Raw genomic sequence first — 7,500 nt, 5'->3', positions numbered from 1 at the left:
GTCCTGACTGGGTGTTTGCTGCACCTGTGCATCACCTTTGGCATGCCCTTTGCAGCCTCACTCCACATTATGCTCCAGACTTCCTCCATCTCCTAACCCTAACCCTAACCCTAACAATAGCCCTGATCTCCAGCACTAATGCACCTCACACTACCAGACATACTGACAGCCGAGACGAAAAAGTTGTCCTGACTGGGTGTTTGCTGCACCTGTGCATCACCTTTGGCATGCCCTTTGCAGCCTCACTCCACGTTACACTCCACAATTCCTCCATCTCCTAACCCTAACCCTAACCCTAACCCTAATCTCCAGCACTAATTACCCCTTCACACCACCAGGCACATTAGTGGCCCAGACGAAAAGGTTGTCCTGACTGGGTGTTTCCTGCACCTGTGCATCACCTTTGGCATGCCCTTTGCAGCCTCACTCCACATTATGCTCCAGACTTCCTCCATCTCCTAACCCTAACCCTAACCCTAACCCTAATCTCCAGCACTAATTACCCCTTCACACCACCATGCACATTAGTGGCCCAGAACAAAAAGTTGTCCTGACTGGGTGTTTGCTGCACCTGTGCATCACCTTTGGCATGCCCTTTGCAGCCTCACTCCACATTATGCTCCCCACCTCCTCCATCTCCTAACCCTAACCCTAACCCTAACCCTAATCTCCAGCACTAATTACCCCTTCACACCACCAGGCACATTAGTGGCCCAGAATAAAAAGTTGTCCTGACTGGGTGTTTGCTGCACCTGTGCATCACCTTTGGCATGCCCTTTGCAGCCTCACTCCACATTACACTCCAGACTTCCTCCATCTCCTAACCCTAACCCTAACCCTAACCCTAACCCTAATCTCCAGCACTAATTACCCCTTCACGCCACCATGCACATTAGTGGCCCAGAACAAAAAGTTGTCCTGACTGGGTGTTTGCTGCACCTGTGCATCACCTTTGGCATGCCCTTTGCAGCCTCACTCCACATTACACTCCAGACTTCCTCCATCTCCTAACCCTAACCCTAACCCTAACCCTAATCTCCAGCACTAATTACCCCTTCACGCCACCAGGCACATTAGTGGCCCAGACGAAAAGGTTGTCCTGACTGGGTGTTTGCTGCACCTGTGCATCACCTTTGGCATGCCCTTTGCAGCCTCACTCCACATTACGCTCCACACTTCCTCCATCTCCTAACCCTAACCCTAACCCTAACCCTAACCCTAATCTCCAGCACTAATTACCCCTTCACACCACCAGGCACATTAGTGGCCCAGAACAAAAAGTTGTCCTGACTGGGTGTTTGCTGCACCTGTGCATCACCTTTGGCATGCCCTTTGCAGCCTCACTCCACATTACACTCCAGACTTCCTCCATCTCCTAACCCTAACCCTAACCCTAACCCTAACCCTAGCCCTAATCTCCAGCACTGATTTCCCCTTGATGCCACCAGGCACATTAGTGGCCCAGAACAAAAAGTTGTCCTGACTGGGTGTTTGCTGCACCTGTGCATCACCTTTGGCATGCCCTTTGCAGCCTCACTCCACATTACACTCCAGACTTCCTCCATCTCCTAACCCTAACCCTAACCCTAACCCTAACCCTAGCCCTAATCTCCAGCACTGATTTCCCCTTGATGCCACCAGGCACATTAGTGGCCCACACGAAAAAGTTGTCCTGACTGGGTGTTTGCTGCACCTGTGCATCACCTTTGGCATGCCCTTTGCAGCCTCACTCCACATTATGCTCCACACTTCCTCCATCTCCTAACCCTAACCCTAACCCTAACCCTAATCTCCAGCACTAATTACCCCTTCACACCACCAGGCACATTAGTGGCCCAGACGAAAAATTTGTCCTGACTGGGTGTTTGCTGCACCTGTGCATCACCTTTGGCATGCCCTTTGCAGCCTCACTCCACATTACGCTCCCCACCTCCTCCATCTCCTAACCCTAACCCTAACCCTAACCCTAATCTCCAGCACTGATTTCCCCTTGATGCCACCAGGCACATTAGTGGCCCAGAACAAAAAGTTGTCCTGACTGGGTGTTTGCTGCACCTGTGCATGACCTTTGGCATGCCATTTGCAGCCTCACTCCACATTACACTCCAGACTTCCTCCATCTCCTAACCCTAACCCTAACCCTAACCCTAACCCTAGCCCTAATCTCCAGCACTGATTTCCCCTTGATGCCACCAGGCACATTAGTGGCCCACACGAAAACGTTGTCCTGACTGGGTGTTTGCTGCACCTGTGCATCACCTTTGGCATGCCCTTTGCAGCCTCACTCCACATTATGCTCCAGACTTCCTCCATCTCCTAACCCTAACCCTAACCCTAACCCTAATCTCCAGCAGTAATTACCCCTTCACGCCACCATGCACATTAGTGGCCCAGAACAAAAAGTTGTCCTGACTGGGTGTTTGCTGCACCTGTGCATCACCTTTGGCATGCCCTTTGCAGCCTCACTCCACATTACACTCCAGACTTCCTCCATCTCCTAACCCTAACCCTAACCTAACCCTAACAATAGCCCTGATCTCCAGCACTAATGCACCTCACACTACCAGACATACTGACAGCCGAGACGAAAAAGTTGTCCTGACTGGGTGTTTGCTGCACCTGTGCATCACCTTTGGCATGCCCTTTGCAGCCTCACTCCACATTACACTCCAGACTTCCTCCATCTCCTAACCCTAACCCTAACCCTAACCCTAACCCTAGCCCTAATCTCCAGCACTGATTTCCCCTTGATGCCACCAGGCACATTAGTGGCCCACACGAAAAAGTTGTCCTGACTGGGTGTTTGCTGCACCTGTGCATCACCTTTGGCATGCCCTTTGCAGCCTCACTCCACATTATGCTCCACACTTCCTCCATCTCCTAACCCTAACCCTAACCCTAACCCTAATCTCCAGCACTAATTACCCCTTCACACCACCAGGCACATTAGTGGCCCAGACGAAAAATTTGTCCTGACTGGGTGTTTGCTGCACCTGTGCATCACCTTTGGCATGCCCTTTGCAGCCTCACTCCACATTACGCTCCACACTTCCTCCATCTCCTAACCCTAACCCTAACCCTAACCCTAACCCTATTCTCCAGCACTAATTACCCCTTCACGCCACCATGCACATTAGTGGCCCAGATGAAAAGGTTGTCCTGACTGGGTGTTTCCTGCACCTGTGCATCACCTTTGGCATGCCCTTTGCAGCCTCACTCCACATTACGCTCCACACTTCCTCCATCTCCTAACCCTAACCCTAACCCTAACCCTAACCCTAGTCTCCAGCACTAATTACCCCTTCACACCACCAGGCACATTAGTGGCCCAGATGAAAAGGTTGTCCTGACTGGGTTTTTGCTGCACCTGTGCATCACCTTTGGCATGCCCTTTGCAGCCTCACTCCACATTGCGCTCCACACTTCCTCCATCTCCTAACCCTAACCCTAACCCTAACCCTAACCCTAATCTCCAGCACTAATTACCCCTTCACGCCACCATGCACATTAGTGGCCCAGAACAAAAAGTTGTCCTGACTGGGTGTTTGCTGCACCTGTGCATCACCTTTGGCATGCCCTTTGCAGCCTCACTCCACATTACACTCCACACTTCCTCCATCTCCTAACCCTAACCCTAACCCTAACCCTAATCTCCAGCACTATTTTCACCTTGATGCCACCATGCACATTAGTGGCCCCGATGAAAAGGTTGTCTTGACTGCCGCCTTGCTGCACCTGTGCATCACCTTTGGCATGCCCTTTGCAGCCTCACTCCACATTACGCTCCCCACCTCCTCCATCTCCTAACCCTAACCCTAACCCTAACCCTAATCACCAGCACTGATTTCCCCTTGATGCCACCAGGCACATTAGTGGCCCACACGAAAACGTTGTCCTGACTGGGTGTTTGCTGCACCTGTGCATCACCTTTGGCATGCCTTTTGCAGCCTCACTCCACATTATGCTCCAGACTTCCTCCATCTCCTAACCCTAACCCTAACCCTAACCCTAATCTCCAGCACTAATTACCCCTTCACACCACCATGCACATTAGTGGCCCAGAACAAAAAGTTGTCCTGACTGGGTGTTTGCTGCACCTGTGCATCACCTTTGGCATGCCCTTTGCAGCCTCACTCCACATTATGCTCCAGACTTCCTCCATCTCCTAACCCTAACCCTAACCCTAACAATAGCCCTGATCTCCAGCACTAATGCACCTCACACTACCAGACATACTGACAGCCGAGACGAAAAAGTTGTCCTGACTGGGTGTTTGCTGCACCTGTGCATCACCTTTGGCATACCCTTTGCAGCTTCACTCCACGTTACACTCCACAATTCCTCCATCTCCTAACCCTAACCCTAACCCTAACCCTAATCTCCAGCACTAATTACCCCTTCACACCACCAGGCACATTAGTGGCCCACACGAAAAGGTTGTCCTGACTGGGTGTTTCCTGCACCTGTGCATCACCTTTGGCATGCCCTTTGCAGCCTCACTCCACATTATGCTCCAGACTTCCTCCATCTCCTAACCCTAACCCTAACCCTAACCCTAATCTCCAGCACTAATTACCCCTTCACACCACCATGCACATTAGTGGCCCAGAACAAAAAGTTGTCCTGACTGGGTGTTTGCTGCACCTGTGCATCACCTTTGGCATGCCCTTTGCAGCCTCACTCCACATTATGCTCCCCACCTCCTCCATCTCCTAACCCTAACCCTAACCCTAACCCTAATCTCCAGCACTAATTACCCCTTCACACCACCAGGCACATTAGTGGCCCAGAATAAAAAGTTGTCCTGACTGGGTGTTTGCTGCACCTGTGCATCACCTTTGGCATGCCCTTTGCAGCCTCACTCCACATTACACTCCAGACTTCCTCCATCTCCTAACCCTAACCCTAACCCTAACCCTAACCCTAATCTCCAGCACTAATTACCCCTTCACGCCACCATGCACATTAGTGGCCCAGAACAAAAAGTTGTCCTGACTGGGTGTTTGCTGCACCTGTGCATCACCTTTGGCATGCCCTTTGCAGCCTCACTCCACATTACACTCCAGACTTCCTCCATCTCCTAACCCTAACCCTAACCCTAACCCTAATCTCCAGCACTAATTACCCCTTCACGCCACCAGGCACATTAGTGGCCCAGACGAAAAGGTTGTCCTGACTGGGTGTTTGCTGCACCTGTGCATCACCTTTGGCATGCCCTTTGCAGCCTCACTCCACATTACGCTCCACACTTCCTCCATCTCCTAACCCTAACCCTAACCCTAACCCTAACCCTAATCTCCAGCACTAATTACCCCTTCACACCACCAGGCACATTAGTGGCCCAGAACAAAAAGTTGTCCTGACTGGGTGTTTGCTGCACCTGTGCATCACCTTTGGCATGCCCTTTGCAGCCTCACTCCACATTACACTCCAGACTTCCTCCATCTCCTAACCCTAACCCTAACCCTAACCCTAACCCTAGCCCTAATCTCCAGCACTGATTTCCCCTTGATGCCACCAGGCACATTAGTGGCCCAGAACAAAAAGTTGTCCTGACTGGGTGTTTGCTGCACCTGTGCATCACCTTTGGCATGCCCTTTGCAGCCTCACTCCACATTACACTCCAGACTTCCTCCATCTCCTAACCCTAACCCTAACCCTAACCCTAACCCTAGCCCTAATCTCCAGCACTGATTTCCCCTTGATGCCACCAGGCACATTAGTGGCCCACACGAAAAAGTTGTCCTGACTGGGTGTTTGCTGCACCTGTGCATCACCTTTGGCATGCCCTTTGCAGCCTCACTCCACATTATGCTCCACACTTCCTCCATCTCCTAACCCTAACCCTAACCCTAACCCTAATCTCCAGCACTAATTACCCCTTCACACCACCAGGCACATTAGTGGCCCAGACGAAAAATTTGTCCTGACTGGGTGTTTGCTGCACCTGTGCATCACCTTTGGCATGCCCTTTGCAGCCTCACTCCACATTACGCTCCACACTTCCTCCATCTCCTAACCCTAACCCTAACCCTAACCCTAACCCTATTCTCCAGCACTAATTACCCCTTCACGCCACCATGCACATTAGTGGCCCAGATGAAAAGGTTGTCCTGACTGGGTGTTTCCTGCACCTGTGCATCACCTTTGGCATGCCCTTTGCAGCCTCACTCCACATTACGCTCCACACTTCCTCCATCTCCTAACCCTAACCCTAACCCTAACCCTAACCCTAATCTCCAGCACTAATTACCCCTTCACACCACCATGCACATTAGTGGCCCAGATGAAAAGGTTGTCCTGACTGGGTTTTTGCTGCACCTGTGCATCACCTTTGGCATGCCCTTTGCAGCCTCACTCCACATTACGCTCCACACTTCCTCCATCTCCTAACCCTAACCCTAACCCTAACCCTAACCCTAATCTCCAGCACTAATTACCCCTTCACGCCACCATGCACATTAGTGGCCCAGAACAAAAAGTTGTCCTGACTGGGTGTTTGCTGCACCTGTGCATCACCTTTGGCATGCCCTTTGCAGCCTCACTCCACATTACGCTCCCCACCTCCTCCATCTCCTAACCCTAACCCTAACCCTAACCCTAATCTCCAGCACTGATTTCCCCTTGATGCCACCAGGCACATTAGTGGCCCAGACGAAAACGTTGTCCTGACTGGGTGTTTGCTGCACCTGTGCATCACCTTTGGCATGCCTTTTGCAGCCTCACTCCACATTATGCTCCAGACTTCCTCCATCTCCTAACCCTAACCCTAACCCTAACCCTAATCTCCAGCACTAATTACCCCTTCACACCACCATGCACATTAGTGGCCCAGAACAAAAAGTTGTCCTGACTGGGTGTTTGCTGCACCTGTGCATCACCTTTGGCATGCCCTTTGCAGCCTCACTCCACATTATGCTCCAGACTTCCTCCATCTCCTAACCCTAACCCTAACCCTAACAATAGCCCTGATCTCCAGCACTAATGCACCTCACACTACCAGACATACTGACAGCCGAGACGAAAAAGTTGTCCTGACTGGGTGTTTGCTGCACCTGTGCATCACCTTTGGCATACCCTTTGCAGCCTCACTCCACGTTACACTCCACAATTCCTCCATCTCCTAACCCTAACCCTAACCCTAACCCTAATCTCCAGCACTAATTACCCCTTCACACCACCAGGCACATTAGTGGCCCAGACGAAAAGGTTGTCCTGACTGGGTGTTTCCTGCACCTGTGCGTCACCTTTGGCATGCCCTTTGCAGCCTCACTCCACATTATGCTCCAGACTTCCTCCATCTCCTAACCCTAACCCTAACCCTAACCCTAATCTCCAGCACTAATTACCCCTTCACACCACCATGCACATTAGTGGCCCAGAACAAAAAGTTGTCCTGACTGGGTGTTTGCTGCACCTGTGCATCACCTTTGGCATGCCCTTTGCAGCCTCACTCCACATTATGCTCCCAACCTCCTCCATCTCCTAACCCTAACCCTA

The sequence above is a fragment of the Rhea pennata genome, chromosome 1 (assembly GCF_028389875.1).
Source record: "Rhea pennata isolate bPtePen1 chromosome 1, bPtePen1.pri, whole genome shotgun sequence".
Lineage (NCBI taxonomy): Eukaryota > Metazoa > Chordata > Aves > Rheiformes > Rheidae > Rhea > Rhea pennata.
The sequence above is the reverse complement of the archived record's forward strand: the minus strand, read 5'-3'. Positions refer to the sequence as shown.